This window comes from Pocillopora damicornis, chromosome 1 (genome assembly GCF_964200805.1).
Source record: "Pocillopora damicornis chromosome 1, jaPocDami1.2, whole genome shotgun sequence".
Classification (NCBI taxonomy): domain Eukaryota; kingdom Metazoa; phylum Cnidaria; class Anthozoa; order Scleractinia; family Pocilloporidae; genus Pocillopora; species Pocillopora damicornis.
Window position 1 is genome coordinate 10,014,067 of NC_142670.1, and position 18,434 is coordinate 10,032,500.

An 18,434-nucleotide genomic window follows, 5' to 3' on the forward strand; every position below is an offset into this window, starting at 1 on the left:
GTATGAACCCTCTGTAGGAGCGAGGGAAGCATTGAAAAAGACAGAAAAGGACATAAACACTTGTTTTTACAGGCTAATTGTTGCCACTCCCACACGGATAAGACTTAAGCACCTTTTATGATTTTCTAGCGGTCGTTTTTGAAATTCCAGGCGCGCACCCCCGCCCTCTTATGTAAAGGGGTTCCCTGGGGGTGCTAATACGTGCAGCACATTTGACATTTAGCAAGGACAAATTCTGATGTGATTTGGGCGAAGAGAAACATGTTTTGTCAGCGTCTAGTTGCTAGTGTAAAAGGGCCCTTTACCACCGTGTGCATAACTACGCGTTCCCCCAGACGACTGAAAGCCAACAAAGTGTTCAGACATTAGCTCAGAAAACTCCGCCTCTGTCTAAATTTTTGGTAGCCTATTGACCAATTCCCAATCGAAACTTAACTCCGACGTCACGCGTAATTTTGCTTTCACGGTGGTAGGTAGCCTACTTACCAAAGCCAGATTGTACGCATTTTCCAGACATCTTGAGTATTATCTGTGATAAACGCTTGCCAATTCCCCTATCAGCTTTTGGAATCGACTTAACCCTACCTTTACCACGGCCGGACATTTCTTTTGGCACCCTTCATCTGCTATTGGAACCACGATTCCACCCAACGCCGAGATTTGCTCTGTGTGTCGGGTAATTTGTAAAATCATCGATATCTTTTGGCGTCTCGAAGATGCCGGCACGCGACAAAACAAGATCAACTTCATTTTCTGGATCTGAAAACTTGCAACTCCGCAAGTGACTTGAAATGTCTTTTAAACAATCACGCAAGGGAATGACTTGGTCTTCTCAATAACTAAACCCACAAGTTCCACCAGCGAACGATTTAACTAAATAGCAAATCTCCATGTCAGCGTGTAAGATGAGACACTTATAAAACAGATCAGTTAGGTAAATCAGTATTTGGCTTGTCCATCAAATTGACTACTGTAACCATACTTTGACTTCAGCCGGCAAAGGAATCATTGATGGATCTGGACATTTTAGTTTTCTGAATGCAGTTATTCCTGAAAGTTTTTTCTAGATCTCACGCAAAGAGGAAAAAAAAACCATCTCTTCGCATTTCGGAGGTTTACTCATCTTTGAATTTCTGTGTCACGCTTGTCACGCAACTGATAAAATAAGTTAGAGAAGATATATAAACTGGAACTCGAATCTGTCTAGAATGTGGTAGAGCATAATAAACGTGATCATCGAAACAGCTATTAAAATCATAAATGAACAAGGTAAGAGTGTCATGTTAGATTTTTTTGCAAATTGTAGTGATTTATGCCAGTTAACGGTGGCGACAAGTAGGCGCACCATGTACATTTCATAGTCGCTATCAAGTAAATTTTGCCGGACTTTGAGTTCGTCTCAAGATAAAACAGCACAAATACACAAGCTTAGGAAATTTTTACAGCAACTTTATAGCCATCCTTTTGTCTTATAAAAGCTTGAAGATCAGTAGATTGTGTCATATCGGTCATTGTTAAAACGGTCTTTGTTTTGATGCTACTTTTCGACATAGGAAAAGTCTGTCGGACAAAAATATTCACCAAAAAGTATATATTTCTTTGCCAGCTTCAATAACGACAGGGGATTAAGTTTAGATGATAAAACAAAGGACTATGTTAACAGAAATACCGTGGGTCCGTGGGTCTCACAATTCGTTGCATGAGGCCACACAATTCGGGTAATATTCACGGTGAAAATTTGCATATTTGAGCGGTCGAACGAAAAAAATTATTTCTCGAAAACTAAAATAAATTTTTACAAAAAAAAACTACACCACAATTATTAGAACATATCGGGCTACAAAATATGAAAGTAGGAGGGAAAACAAATTTGGGTGACTTGCCGCTGTTTGTTCGATGCATGCTGGCATTAGCTCCTAAGAAAAATCCAAATAAAGGTCCATCTCACCCTTACTTGTCCCCAGACTGCAAAATTATCAACCTCGTAGCCGAGTAGTCGTTTTTATTGCATAAATATAACATAGAACACAACATTAACTGTACTTGTTTCAGCACTGTTAGACCTCATTGTTATTTAATATTAGACTGTCTACCTTAGTCTTAGAGACACAGTCGAACTTTAAAAGTTTCACGATGATAAACTATATCAAGAAAAACAAAAGAAAATGTTTTGTTACATTTTTACATGATAAGCAATTTTTTTCGCGCCGTATTTAACTTGAAGCATAAACCTAACATAGAATATACAGCTGTTTCGAGAGAGGTGGTCGGATAAAAAGCGTAAACATGCACACGACAATGCAACCACTAAAGGTATTGTGGATAGTTTTTAGGTCACGGCACCTAGAACTCAGGATGCAAGGGAAATCTAAGAAACGTCATTGTACGGACGAGGTGCAGAGAGTTTGATTTACTAATTTATTTTCTTTCACTTATTAAAACTCGTTAATGACTGGATACCCACATTATTTTCCGAGGTTGTCACAACGAGCGACGGTCGCGTGCAGTTTTGTCCGCTTTTTTTCTAACTTTCTCAAAACAGCTATATACCTTACAGCACTTAGCTATTACAATGCCCCTCATTTAATCCTTAAATTATTTATGTGCTATGAGCTAAACGTGAATATTAGACCATAGAATCGACTAAAACTGCAACTGAAGACGTATCGACCTCACTTGTTCAATAGGTACCGAAAAGGAATGGTGACGATACTGTATTAGCGTGGGATTACGGAGTAGAGTTACAGCCAGAAGCCAGCGACTGACTACCCTCTGTGCCAGGCGTGGATGGTGGATTTCGCGTTTGAATCCTGTTTCAAAGTACATAAACTGTATTACTGAGGTGCATTTGAGAAAATCCAAACTATATGTAGACTCCCTTAAAAACGGAACTCATGCACTGTCCGGTAAGGCTACGATACATTAATTAAGTGACATACCAGTGACTTGCTTTGGCTCCTCAGCGTTGTTTGGCTGCACAGAAATGCTGGAATGCCCTGTGACGGACAGATTTTAAGTCAGTTTGTTAAACACAACTATGTTTAGTTGTAGAGGTGCGCGCAATCTGATTGGTCGAGGATTGCGTCATATCTCGCCTTAATCACTTCGTTTCCAAGGAAGTGATAAATGTGATAGGAAAAAAATTTCAATTGAAAAAAGCACGAAAGATGCTATCATACTGAGTTTGGTGGAACACGGCTTCCAATGGCATTAAATAACACTGTTAAATTTTCTTTCTTATGTACGTAGATACGAGTAATCAACACAGTTGTAACAAAATATGCGGAATGCTTTCTTTGTTTAAATAATTTGCAAAATTATTCGAAAGCACCTGAGCAACTGTACTAAATGTTATTCGCCTCAGGTTCAGTGAACATTGATACGGGAATTATTCAACAGTATTCACTTCGCCTTCGGCAAATAATTGTTAATAAAATACAGTTCGGGTGAGAAAAATATCGGAATAACAGATAGACGGACAAACAGAGAGGCAGGCTGAATAACTGACACGCTGACACATTTACTAATTGCTTATTGACTGACTGACTGACTGACTGACGGACGGACTGATGGACTGACTGACTGACTGATTGACTGACGAATTGATTCACTTGGTTACTGACCGAGCGACTGATTGTCTGATTAACCAATCCTTCTCGAGTTGCTACTCTCAATGTGTTCTTCCGAGATCAGAAGAATTTAATTTCTTAAAAGTTGCTTACGCTTCTCCTCCGAAGTTGTCGCCTTGTTGCTTTCAATGAGCAATTGGCAGAACATTAACACAACAGGGTGTCTGTGGGCTACCAACACATGAAGAAATCCAAGATACGCAACAAAACCTGTTCGTTAAGTTGAAGGGGAAAATGGGCGTTAGATGGGGATTTAACTGAAGTCTGCGTTGCTGTTGAGGTCCTTTTAGTTGAGGCATGGCTAAAGTATCGTTACCAATCATAATTTATCACTGGGGTGGAGAAGGGGAAAGAGGATTTTGCAAGTGATCGCATGGCTTTCAGTGGGGGAGGAAGGAGAATCAGTCGTCTCTTACAGAGTTGAAAGGGGGGAACTATAGCAAATTGACTGCCAATAAGGATTAAAGGGGGAATTCATTAGAATACTACGGAGTCTTATTGAGGGTCGGGTAGATTATATTGTGACACAACCAAAATCCTCCAATCCCCTTCCCCCAGGCCAAAAATTATTAACAGTCCCTTATGCTGTGTTCCATTTTTATTCAAATGCTTTGGTAATTTGAGAAAATCAAACACAGCAAGAAACAAAGTCTGAGAAGCAACAAGCAGTTACCCAATGTTTCAACTTTTTGGCAGAGATACAGCCGTTTGGCAAGCACTGAATGGCAGATTATAGGTACACGGAGGAATTAACTTTCTAAGCATGCGTTTTTTCGGAGAGCTTACCTTTGTCCCATCTCTGAAATCCTGGCATTAAAACAGTTCGGTCGAGACGCGAGAAGAAGAAAAGCCCGAGAATCATAGCTTTAGCTATGCGAAGAAGACCTGACAGGACTCCAACAATGGTGTTGAGGAACACGAACGCATACGACATGATAGAGAACAGTCGTCTGAAAAATGATTCCAAAACGAGAACAAAATAGAAAAAAGTGAAACATAGAAATAATGAATAGCTGTTTATAATGAGAGGAACAATGTCGAGTAGAAAACGTGGACTATTTTCAAGAAGGTAAACATAAAGAAGAGCGTCTAAGTGGGGTTAACCATTAGCGGTTACGTGGCGGAAAAATTAGCTGTTAGGCGTAAAAAAATGTTTTCCACCTACGATCTGTCGTTTCGAAAGTTTTCAAGTAAATGTTGCTCGATAAAGGCCAAGACCGTCAAGGAACCTGGAGGCAGCCCCATGTGCTGATTCCCGATAAGCCTCTTAAAAGCAGAATGATCTTCTTCAGAGAAGAGGAGAGGTAAATTATTCAGGTGATTTGCTATAGAGCTGCAGCATTCTAATTGGTTGCACATTATGATAAATTCCGCACAAACAAATTTTTGTGCCAACATCTCGTGCCTTTGGCAAGACGAGCAGCATTTTCTTTAATTGCAGATGGCAGATGAGACGAAAAGCCATATTCTCTATAATGCGTCAAAGCCACTCTTGGACAAATTGTGTTGGGAAATTCGCATACACAGCCAATGTTACATAGTGCATAGTGCAAGAATGCAAGCTTTTGTGACAAATTGGTTCATTTAACGTTGCATGGAGGTAAAGAGGAGTAAGACTCAGAATGGCACACCCATCCTTAACGCCAGTGTAATCTCTAACTAACACATAGACGCCATGTTAACTCGCTTCTGGTCAGTAGTAGCTCACAGCTGACTTTGCAGTGGAGACGTCTCATAAGGGCGAGCTAGCGTTATAAGCTCGCGATCGTTCATCCGACCGGCCATTTTGACTTGGAGCTAGAGTGAACGCCACTCCTTATTTTTGACCGTCGACCGCCCCCTTGGTACAAATTTCTTTCTCTCCCCAGCCTTCTGCTGCTATTAAAATAAAAGTTGGCGGCCAAGAAAATACTGAGCACTCGCTCGATAAAATTGCCGAGTGGTTCAGTGATTTTCTTACCATAAATTGGCATCTTTTGTGATCCATAACTGAACACAGCCACGTTAACAATCAATGATAAAGCAACGGAAATGTGTTTATCATGACGTCATCTATGTGTCAAGAACCAGTCAAAGTACGTGCGCAGCTCAGCTTATCACGTTATTAGAAACAGAAGCTGTTTTTTTTAAGTTACCTGTTGTCAATCACGACTGAGAAATTTGGGTATTCTCTGTCACGAAAGACATATCGAGATAGGAACACGCGCTGGAACACTCGTAATATGACAGCCAGCACTATCGATGGTCTGGAAAAAAAAAACAGCAAACAGCTAAACAAACAAAAACGATTTAAATACCTGAGGGAAAACGTAAACAACATATATAACAACCTATTCACATTATCAATCTACTTACACAAGTCCCTTTGCAATTGATAAAATCAAATCGCGTATTATCTTGAAATGAATTGGTAAGCTTAGAATGAGAGAAAGAAGGAAGCCCAAATTTGACAACACAACAAAACCTGCAAAGAGAAACAAGCGAAAAATTGAAAAAACAATACTAGAGATCTGAATATCTCACAATTTGCATAGCCTGATTAGAAACTACTTTGCACTCTATGAAGCCTTGTTTTAACACAAGAGGTGTTTAGAACATACGTGAAAGTTATGCAAACCCTCAACTTATTCCAACTCTTAATTATCTTAGGCATTGTAAAAACGAAAAGAAACCTCCTCTTTTGCGTTAATAAAGGATCGCGCCAGATATGTTACTTTGGATGTTCCTGTGTAATTAATAATAAAAATTGGATAATTGGAACTAAAGCTTTTGCATTGCTTTTAATGCTTTTAGGTTTGAGGAACACCATACATACCGATCACGGAATAGGCGATTTGGTATCCAGTATAACTCAAACTTCTCCCCTTCAAGACAAAATATTCAGTAGTAAGGAAAAATGTACGTGACCTCCTTTAAATCATGATCGTGACCATGACGATGAACGTAGCTGTAACTGTGATCTTGACCGTGACCGTGACCGTAAGCGTGAACGCGAACGTGAAGGTGAAGGTGAAGGTGAAGGTGAAGGTGAACTTGACGCGTTTTGTCTGTTGTCGTCAGTTACATTCAACCATCTTTAGGTTATTCAAGGAGCAAATTCTCAATTTTCTGGAAAAGGCTGAAAGCTTTCCAACCTTTCAAATCATCTTGCCCTCCATGTAAGGTAATGTTTCAACAGATATCAGTGTAGGCAAGTGTTAGTCATTTCCTCTTTAATTTTGATAGGAGTGTTGAAAGCAAACTTATCGCCATACCACAAAAGAGGCCGGTGAGAGGCAAACATTTTGCATTAGACGTCTATCTCCACGGTAAAGCTGGAGCATGTGGTCCCTTGGAGAAAGAATTACAATAGACGTTGTAACAATCTTTCAGTCCGAATTGAAAGAAAGCCTTAAAACGAGTAAGCGTTGTGTTGCAGGAAAAGACTTGCACAGCAAGAGTAATACTATCTCACGAGCCAACATTGAGCCCGAATCAAGCTCGAGTAACGAGTCAAGTTCGAGTCAAGGAGCTATAGATCAATGCAGAATTAACCCTCACAAACGGCCGTCAAAAAGCTTAAAACTAGGTGCTCTTGTATCCCTCACATCATTTTGACACAGAAATAAAAAAAAAAAGAGAAAAAAAATCTAAAAGCTAAAAGCTGGCGGTGGGGGGGGAGGAGGGAGAGAAAGGGGGGTGGTCAGAGGGTTTTTTTTCCATAAACACGTACTGAGGTCGTTCTCAATAAAATATATGAGTTACCTTAGCTTTAGAGCTTTAACCATAAAGAATTACGAATTTTGAAAGAAATACTGACAAGCGATCGAGATCGGACAGTGTCTTAATAGAAATTTAGCAGTGGACATTCCATGTGGTGACTCTCCTTGTTCACTGTTTCCACGAGGATAATCAGAGGACCCTGAGGAAAAAAACCTTCAAAGCATTTAACACCGGATCCGGTAAAAGAACCCGGGTCGAAGCGGAGGGAGACGGGCGCTTTCACTCAGTACTGTGCCATCCCTGATCCCTCACAAAACTCAAGTGTCCTGTTGAACATTAATGCTCCACACGAACACGTCTAGGAAACTAGTCATAGATACCTGTGGCACTTCATGAAATGAAGTGTTGTTATGACATAAATCAGAGCTGCGAAAATGTACGATCCGTAAAGACAACCTAAAATCAATATAAGAAATATATATAAATCTAGCCAACAAAAGATAGAAAACAGAGCTAAACCGTTCCAAGCAAGCGACTGGGTAATAAAACAGCGGAATAGGAAACAGCGCATTTCTAAACAGTGCGATTAAAGTGGCGGTGGAGCAAAAACAACGAGAGGAACTTGGTTGGGTCACGTAACGATCCCGAGCCAAACCTTCCTCGATTTCACTCGTCCGTAACTTTTGCGTCGTCTACAATCGTTTCATTGACTGAGCGCCTAGAACAGGCTAAAATAACCCGTAATACTGGAGCTGACCTTCTCGATACGACGTCGGAATGGAATTCTCCTCACTATAGGGAAAGAGGTCTCTATGTGCACGATAAAGGCTTTTTGCATGAGCGACCTTCTCTCGCTGAAGTTTCAAGTTCATAATCATCTCAGCACGATTTAGAACGATTTACCCTCTGCAATATAGCAAAATTTTCTGAGGAGATCTTCGACTCCTTACGTGGTCTTTTTTAAGTGAGGTGTTCTGATAGTAATGTTCACAGGAGTAACAGTTTCTAAGAAATGGCGCAGAAATTACAGCCTATCAGAGTGCAGTTATCCCATTTGACATATGACAATAAACAATGATAATATGACTAATTTTTATGAAGCAGTTTCCGTGGATCATAATATGTTTAGTCGTTTTCGGAAAAGTTTTGATTAATTGACTGATGGACTAAGTGACGAAAAGACTGATCAAATATATTAAAGTTCACATGGCAACCAGGTGGGCAATCAGACATGGTTTGATGCTACTCTGGTTTAAAGATTTTATGAATTTAACCGAGAAGGGTCTATGAATTGTAGGCTTTATCAATTCCTAGGGTCTATGAACTTCTCGCTTACATTCATTAAATCTTTAAACCAGAGTAGCATCAAACCATGTCAGACTGATGAAAGATTGTCCGCCTCACATGGTCAAGTCCATCAAGGCTTTGACCTTGAAAGATTTTAGGAACCAGGTAAATTACTGTTTTACTACTTATACATCACCCCTCAGAGTAGGAAAACTCCAACCGAAACTCCTAAAAGTGCCCATAACATCTTCAAAACTCGTCAGCGAAAACACTAACACCTACATACAACAAAGAGAAATAGAATATATAGGAATCATTTTATGGCAAATAATTTTTTATAGATAATAAGTAATTAATATACACACTCGTGTCTGTTATAAAACTTGAATCCTTGCCAAAGACAAATCAAAATGCAGAGAATAACTCCAATTCCATATCGATAGACAAGGCATCTTCTGATACACTGAGTACTTACTTCAAAGATAACTATCCCGACGAGAAACACTGTTGATATCAACTGAGTGGAGAACTTGAAATCTGAAATCATACAAGTTGTCCATGTCATGAGTCCAACCTTAAGTCTAGTTTTAAGCTCGTTATTAAAAAAATTGAAATAAATAAACAAAATGATAAATGAATCAGGGCCTCTATACGATTGAAAATCATGAAGCAAAAACCAATAGATCGACCGAAAATACAAACGTTAATTGTTTATGTTATAATGGAATACCATACACACCTTGTCTTGGTGTATAAAAAAAGTAGAAGACCTTCCAATACCACTCTGTCTTGTCCGGGTATCTGAAAAAATTCCGAAGACGACACTGCTGGCAATAACAATAACTCTTATTCTGATCTATAGCTCACCATAACGAGAAGGAAAAGGACGAGGACGGGGACTTGGAGGATAAGGGCAAGAGCTAAGGCTAAAGTCGGGTCAGGTCAGGTCAAGTGCAAAGACAAAGACACTAGAACAAGGACAAACCAAGGAGTAAGAGAAGGACTTGGACAAGGACATGGACAAAACGAGGATGAGGAGGAGGACGAGGATAAGGACAAGGACATGGACATGGACAAGGACAAGGACAAGGACAAGGACAAGGACAAGGACAAGCACAAGCACAAGCACAAGCACAAGCACAAGGACAAGGACAAGGACAAGGGCAAGGGCAAGGGCAAGGGCAAGGGCAAGGGCAAGGGCAAGGGCAAGGGCAAGGGCAAGGGCAAGGGCAAGGGCAAGGGCAAGGGCAAGGGCAAGGGCAAGGGCAAGGGCAAGGGCAAGGGCAAGGGCAAGGGCAAGGGCAAGGGCAAGGGCAAGGACAAGGGCAAGGACAAGGACAAGGACAAGGACAAGGACATGGACATGCACAAAACAAGGAGAAGGAGAAAGAAAAGTACAAGGACAAGGACAATTAGAAATACAAGGACAATGACAAGGACAAGGACAAGGACAAGAACAAGGACAAAGACAAGGACAAGGACACGGACTAGGACATGGACAAAACAAGGAGAAGGAGAAAGAAAAGTACAAGGACAAGGACAATTAGAAATACAAGGACAATGACAAAGACAAGGACAAGGACAAGGACAACGACAAGGACAAAGACGAGGACAAAGACAAGGACAGGGACAAGGACAAGGATAAGGACAAAACAAGGAGAAGGAGAAAGACAAGCAAAAGGACAAGGACTAGGACAAAGACGAGGATGGGAAAAAAGAGAAAATATGTGCACAAACACAAAGACAAGGACAAGGACAAGGACTAGGACAAAGACGAGGATGGGAAAAAAGAGAAAATATGAGCACAAACACAAAGACAAGGACAAGGACAAGGAAAGGAAAAAAGACAAAATAGAAGCACAAAGACAAGGACAAGGACAAGAGCAAGGACACAGCCAAGGACAAAGACAAGGTCAAAGACAAGGACAAGGACAAAACAAAGAGAAGGACAAGGACTAAGGCAAAACAAATCAAGACAAGGACATTGAAAGATAGTGAAATTTCACCGTTTTTAGTCGTACACTAAACAAGAGCTTGTTTAGAGGACCAACTTTTGGAGCTTTAAAAAGATATTTTACATTAGAAGTTTTTGCCCTAAAATGAACTTCACGTGAACAACGTCAGCATCATGAGCCAGTGAGCGGGAGCAGGAGTCCTTTCCCTAGAGAAAAAGATTTGAGGGACGGTTACCAATACATTCAATCCTTTAAATTTGTACCTTCCTGTCGCCATTTTCTCCTGTTTGTTTATAAAGTCTTGAATACTCCCAGATCCCATGATATTTTGTGATTTTCTTTTTTATTTCGATTTTAAAGCGTCATTGAAACCTTGCTCCACACCCTCCTTTGAATTTTATGATGTTATTATTGCCTCGCCGTGCTTAACTAAACAGGGAATGATCTAAAAACTTCAGCCAGTCGAAGACACATGCAAAAAATTACACACTTCTGTATTTGCTGTAAAGGGAGGAAAACATAGATGTATGCAACTCTAACTTACAGCTGACTCTGTAGAAGATACAGACCACATCTGTCTAACTCGTCGAACAATAAGGAAAGCAAATCGCGCTGTTATAAAGATAAGGCACAGTGTTGTAGGCAGGTTATAAATAAGAAACGTTATTCCATAGGATCCTGTTTTCTAAAAGGAAAAGAAATACATTAGTAAGTAAAGATATGAAGGCCATAATTTTGTTCCATGACACATTAAAATCTAATTTATAGCCAACTGCAATAATGGCACTCGAAACAACAGCGAAAAAAACATTCCCGGGGAGTGCTCTCTAGCCCTTTCTACATAAAACAAATATAAAGCAAAATTTATCCACGTATTATATTAGTATTTTGGATGACTTAACTCTTTCTCTGTAATTCATCCCCTTAGGTTTTAGTCGTTCATAAAAACATAGCAAGCAGCTTTATCTGCGTGATCATAAAGAAACACAAGTACTTCATGCTTGTTGATGCATTCCAAAACTAATACCTTATACGCAACGTGGCAACGTATCTGTGTAGCAAGTTGGAAAGAAAACCTGAAAGAAACCATGAAAGTCAATTAGTTGCCTATCATCTGGCCTATTTAGCGCGCACAAGTCCTACGTAATTCCTAAAAAGCTACCATGGTAAAAATCTTTATATACGCACAGCCGTACATCCATAACATGACGTTTCCAGTTTCACTTCGGCTAAAAGTTCCCGTCGATCGAGCTTAGCCGCGAGCTCTCAAAACTTTCAAGAATTCCTCCGTTTTATCGCAATAGACATGGACCTTTTCCAGCTCAAGATGAAAAGAAAATATGCTAAACAAACTCGCGTCGCATTACAATGAGCATGTAGCTCTTTCAAGCGACGAAATTAGTGTTCGAGTTGACGATACTTCATTCCCACACGCGATGCGAATTATGGCCGAAAACAAAACTGAGTTTCCTCACCTCAGCTAAGGCTTTGTGGCGTTAGGCACTCTTCATTAGAATGGTAAATATTATTTTGAAGTGTTGATATGTTCCAAAACAACTCAAGCGCGTAAATCTAACACGCTGGTCTTGTAAATCCAAGAAATTTGTAATTTTTTCGTACGTTTTTCGAACGGTTCATATTATTTTTCGGTGCTGACATTTACTAAAACTATTTTCGAATAGAAGATTTTGATTTTCAAACCATACAATAAAAAAATTCAAAACTTTTACTCGAGAAGCTAGACTTGGTTTCGGCTGCGCCTCGAGCAACTCTTACGCATCTCTCGTGCTCTGCAAACTTCCAGCGTGCACCTATAATTCAATATATGTACGCTAAGCATAGTACTCAGCGTGTTTACTGTAAAGAAACCTGCATCAACTTCGAGGAGTTCCGATTTTTTTTAGCCCCAAACCCAAAATGAACGTTCATATCCCATGCAATCGCAGGTTTTCAACTCACTGATGTAATTGAGAACTAATGTCAAAAGCGTTTTTGAAGTTTCAAGTAAAACACCCAGCATTAAAAAAAAAAACAATTGAGATGACCAGAATTTCTACACCGTCCTACCGATGTAGATGAAATCTGACATCATTAACTAGTGTAAAAAATCTCATAATATAAGACAATACTCACATACACACCTCAACACACCATAAAGAAAGCCAAGGATAGAACCAAATAACTTGTATTCAGTTGTGAGGCAGACAAAATATGGATAGAATAGTATTGTACAAAGGAGGACGGCCAACAAAACGTCAATAACTGAGTAAATAGAAAGAAAGAAATGCTCGAAGTTTGAATCAAGGATTCTTGGACCTCAAATACTTCTTCAATTACCATAAAAGAACTCTTTAAATTCTAGGTTTTTGTAATTACTTTGTCGTTTCTCTAAAATACTTTTGGTTCAGTCTCCTAGCTTTGGTTGTCTCCTTGCAGAGGTTATTTTTGTGTGGGTGTGTTCTTGTCTACTTGTTTCGTTTTTGCTATCAATTTTTATTCAATTCATGTTTGGCTAGCTTGTTTAAATTTTGGTTTTGTTTGTTTTCCAAGCCTTATTTTACCTCTATATAATGATTTCGTTTTGAATTTTGGGATGTTATTACAGGTTTAAATGAAACATTTAGTAATAGGGCCGTGCGCTTGTTGTGATGATAGTGCTGTACTTTGGAGACCACAAGGGTTTAGCTTGTTATTACAGAGCAATTTAATGGAACCTGGATTAGACATTCATCGTGCATAATGCGCATGACAGAGAGATTTCTGAGGGCATATGCTTTACATGTGTTACTGTACTTTTTATTTCAAAGCTTTTCCTGGGAAAAGCTCCGTGATGATTCTTACTGCCAACACCGCTAAGAAATTCGATCATAATAGCGTTATAGTTACCTACTTTTTATCCAGGGAGATTCAGATGGGACAATCGAGATACTGCCGCTTCCACCCAATGCCATGGTCATAACAGTACTACCTGTGGCTCCAAACGTAACAGCAATAGTCCACCTGTTACTGAGACCACCAAGAAAATTCATCGGTCTAAAGAAGAATGATACAGATATGTTGTCACTATGGAAAATTGTACTGCTGCTTGATCAGAAGCCAAATAACCAGCAACTTGCTGACAAATTGCACCACCACCCTTTTTTTTGTTTTTTAAAATCCTGGTTGGTGTTACACTAGCCTGCAGACCAAGCATAATTTTGGCCACAGGACCAGAGTGGAAGTTAGTCAGTCATCAGTTAAAACAACTTACCGCACCTATGCTTGAAATTTGGAGTCAAACACACTTTTACATGTGATAAACAAGCTTTTGAGACACACTTTCAGCTTTGAACCTTTGGCTTTTGAATGTTGGGGGTGAAATATACTTAAATTGTGGCGTCCATCTAGATTTGAATTGTATTGCAACGTGAAGACTCTTATAACATACGGGACCAATTGTAACGCAAAGCGAGACGGGTTCCAATGGAGCAAGGCTTTTATCTGGTTGCGTGCGCATGCGTGTGGGTGTTTGTGTGGATGGGAGCGTGCGTGCGTGTGTGTGGGCGCCAAATCGCTCAAATTCTAGATTTTCTGTCAAATAATTATAAAAACATCTGTTTTCATACTCGGACAACATACGTCAAAAGTCCAGGGCGCCCATCCCATAGCTCCAATTTAAGCTTGGTGCGTCGCTTCAGGAATGAAAAAACTAAAATAATAACCAACTGAAAAGAAAAACAGAAAGAAACATTAAATGATTCTTTAAAATGAATCTTATCTCATGAATTACACAAACAACACCGAATGAGGAGAAAAACTGATTCCCAGTGCCTATTGTACAACCACTTATTGCACACAGGCTAGCGACCTTTCATTACCAGTTTTATCATTATTATTTTCCAACAGGCCTAACGTAGAACTCTTAAATTATTTAATTTTCTTCTTCTATTTGAACTTTAACAAATAATGGCTCCTTTCCAAATCCATGTCCACACGGTGAAGAGCAAGGAAAAAAGGAAATCCGCTATCGCTACTGTTTACGTCGTCGTCATAATTATCATCATCATTATTTTTATCATAATCTTCACCCTCCTCGTCATTATTGTTGTCGTTATCATTATTTCTGTTATCATCACCCAACAAAATATACGAAATTAAACGAGCACTCACTGCAGGAGCAAGACATCCAAAATGAAATTGTCTTAGCTGGTTGAGAGCCTTCAAACAGCTACATTAAGAGAAAAAAGAAATTTAGTAGCGCATGAATCTATAACTTTCATTACGTATCATCTCATGAATATAGTATAATAAAAGGCTCTATAGACCGAATTCATAAATGGCGCCCGAAAGGCCACTCAACGATAGGGAGACTTTATATCGAGATGCTTTTTACGTTACTTCAAACCCAAAATATTGGCGTTCTTTTGTTTATTGTCATTTATGAAAGTTTTGGAGTTTTGAAACCTCGTAAGAAGTCTTTCCTTGTGGATAAGATTTCAGACATGCCAACACATTGCTGTGTTCCTCTGTGTACGAAGATTTATCGAGACAAAGTAACTGGTGCCAAAATATCTTACTTCCGATTTCCAACGGAAGAAAAAGGGACTTGGGCTAGGCCAAGGTTTGCTCGAGGTATTGTAAGGCTGAAGATTTCAAGACTACTTTAACACACGTGGTGTCTTTAAAACTAGAAGTGCCTTTAATTTTTGCGTGGAAACGAAGTTCTCCACGAAAACAAACTCCGTCTACTCCTCTTTTAACAAATAGGAAACAAATTTTGATTGAGAAGTTACAGGAAGGAAATCTGGAAACTGTAGGAACTTCTATCGTAATTTCAAGTGCGAGAAGCTTTGCTTTAAAGCATTTGCCGCCATGTCAGTTCACCTCAACGAGATGAACACGTATGCATTCGATAAATGGGAAAAATTAACAACTTGTTACAACTCTTTCTATCACTTACTCATCCTCATTTGTCGCATTTAAAGCCATTATGACTACGTCTCTAAACTCGATAGGTTTCTACTTCACTGATTAAAACTTCCTCTTGAGGACAAACTCCGTCTGCTGACGTTAAAGATTAACTCGCCTCTCCTTAGCGGTTTCAGTCTATCCGTGGGGAATGGATATAAAACCTGCTTACGTACGTCATGTATGGGGAATTATTAAGGACATTACTGTATGTATGTAAAGTATAGTACAAAATATGAATTGAGCAGATAATAATTCCCTATACATGACCAACCAAGGTAAATCTGTTGGTAAACCGCTGGCTGTTAACGCGGTAGCGAAATAATTCGAAATAGAGGCTACAAAAGCGACTGGATTGACTTTTGGACGAAGACGATCTGCCTGTTGCTTTTCTTCGTGTTTCCCACGTGGATTCCGAAACTTCAATGAAAAGGTTGGTGTGATAGTAGAAATGGAGAACATCAGCAGTTGTCTTAACTATGTTGAGCTACTCTCCACTAATAACAGGATATTCTTTTCGAAGAGATAGCAGTAACTTGTCAGCAAATCCTACCCAGTCACCGCATATCTGCTTCATCCGTGTGCAGTTTCACTATCCCGTAAAAACTGACACTCAGAAAATGTAAGGTACACATACAACTAATGGGAAAACTCATTAAGTGTGGAGTTTGCCAAGTGCAAATGTGTCCAGCACCTTGCTTCCTGCGATATTACATGTTGAAAGAATATCTCTTTGATGATCCTGACAGAATTAATCCTGCTAAGAGCTGTTATTTAATTCAGTAACCTCTGCTGTAGCTGCATAAAATGTTGGTGTCTTTAAGCCAACCGTCCATGATCTTAGCAACTCTAGCTGCTGAGAATACGAAATTTTTCGAGCATGTTTCCTGGGCTGCAAAAGTTTGAATTAAAGGAAGACAAACTAGAACTAGAATATCTGAATAAAAACTTGATGACAAAGAGAGACTAAGGATTCAACCATGAAGACATTTGTAGAAAACTTGAGATAATACCTGAATTTCATTTGTATATCACATAAATGAATTCCAAACATCAATCATTGATTCTCAGTCTTAAGTTTAAAAATTGAGTTGATATTGTTATTAGTAGCTCTTTTAAATAGGTTGAAAAGCTTCAATTGGTATATTTTTCTCATTTTGCAAATAATTGAATTTACTGGAAGGTGAAGTTGTTGCAACATGTTAAAATGAAACACAACATTAAATTTTATTGATATGTAAAAAGTTTTCATTTGACTCTATACTAGCGAGTCTTTGTATTATATTTTAACCCAACCATTTTCCACAACTTGTAAACACCATTACAAATTAACTAGTAAAAGAACTAGAAAATCTGTGGTACTATATACACCATATTTAAAATGCCACGTCCATAATAAGCTAACAGGACCGAGGAGGGTGTATGTGGGAATTGGCTCTCTTGTCAGTATCATTAATTTGCTAATTGCTCCTGTTGCCAATGTTTTGATGAGGTTGGGCTGTCAGGGCAAAGGAACTGAGGATTTTAGTAGGCAGTGACTTTTCTCAAACCTGAAAACTATTGTCCTGAAAAGTCACACTTGTGCCTCCAAACTCATTCTTATTCTGATGAACTAGCTTTTAGAAAGATACAATTTTTTATTACATAAATTTGATGCATAGGCTGTAAACAAAACTTGAGTTGACTGTACTGTTGTAGCCAATACCAATCCATTCACCTTATGAAATGTTAGTAGGATCAGAGGAAAAAGTGATGTGCCGTACATCTGCAAGATTTCATTTAATTCTTTTAATTACGTGAATATTAACTGATACTAGAAGATCTAAAAATATTCAAAATAAAAAAAAATTGGTTGAAAAATTAAAATTCAGCATAGGCCAGATAAACAATATCCTTAGAAAAAGAAATGTGTACTAATGCAAAAGTTAAGCAAACTTTTTTAAAACACCTGCCTGTACCTGTGCGGTATGTGGTAAAGTCATTCCAAGTCATAATCCAAGTTTCAATGTTGGAAACACATGCGCATGCAGATTCCTATGAACCTGTAGATCAAGCCTGACATGACTTCATAATTTTGATGCACACCTCAAAAGGAGAGCAGATAAATTTCAAGTTTCTATTTGTTCAGTTTAGGTTAGTGAGGTAAAATTAAGTCAAACATTCACACAATGATAGGTTCAAGAAATTTTCACAACCAATTTATAAGGTTAGCCTACCTGGAACAATAACCTTCATGTACAAATTAGAACAGGTTAGTGCTCATAGTGGGAAAAGTCACTGTCTTACAAGAGTACTTTTTAAAGAGTTATTTTTTGTCTATTTTAAAGGCACTCAAGTGCTTTCAAAAAAAGAACATTTGCTTATGCACAAAAGAACTATCTGTGGTAGGAGGGCAGGCTTTCCTTTCTTCATTTAAAAAATATACTGAGGTTATCATCTTTCCACAAGCTCAGTGGACAATGGGAGTGAATTAGACTGATAGTGACTATTTTAATTGAGTAAACATCCAGAGGAGGATAAAAAGTAAGATATGGTCAGCACAACTCTCTTATTTTAATTTTTTAACCTATAAAGCCAAGGCAGTTATATTCTTTCTCTGTGCATGGCATGGTCAAGTATCCTGTGACCAATTCCTTATGTCAATGTTTAGTTTGGGTATGACCATAGGTAAGTAAGAAATACCTTGCACCATTGGAAGTTTGAGCAAGAGTATTTCATACAATCTAAATAATAACAATATTACATGTTAGAATGAGGTTACTTACTCAGAAAATTATATAATCAGACAACTCCCAAAAAAGGCAGTCAGTTTGTAGACTCACCTGCTTCAACATTTGAGGGCTTAAGGTACAGAGAAATAGATCTCATAGTGGTAAACAGTTACCATTAATACAAAGTTGAAAGTTTGAAAGCT

At 38.8% G+C, this 18,434-nt stretch overlaps 1 long non-coding RNA gene and 1 pseudogene across 2 annotated transcripts in view; one reads left to right on the top strand and one right to left on the bottom strand.

Moving 5' to 3' along the window:
* Window positions 1-1,985: 1,985 nt before the first annotated feature.
* On the bottom strand, window positions 1,986-15,661 carry LOC149051884 (stimulated by retinoic acid gene 6 protein-like; annotated as a pseudogene). The gene is made up of 20 exons (XR_016185032.1): window positions 15,513-15,661; window positions 14,723-14,780; window positions 14,192-14,277; window positions 13,464-13,606; window positions 12,715-12,835; window positions 11,601-11,649; window positions 11,118-11,258; window positions 10,697-10,779; window positions 9,358-9,419; window positions 9,094-9,155; window positions 8,815-8,896; window positions 7,712-7,787; window positions 6,884-6,959; window positions 6,445-6,493; window positions 5,985-6,093; window positions 5,765-5,875; window positions 4,416-4,579; window positions 3,723-3,839; window positions 2,940-2,996; window positions 1,986-2,810 (listed from the first exon to the last, which is right to left on the bottom strand). The product of XR_016185032.1 is annotated as a stimulated by retinoic acid gene 6 protein-like (transcript).
* Window positions 15,662-15,773: 112 nt separating this feature from the next.
* Window positions 15,774-18,434, top strand: part of LOC149051885 (uncharacterized) — a 4,760-nt gene continuing 2,099 nt past the window's right edge. The window contains exon 1 of the long non-coding RNA XR_016187040.1: window positions 15,774-18,434. This exon is cut by the window's right edge and continues 560 nt beyond it. This is a non-coding gene — a long non-coding RNA (uncharacterized LOC149051885).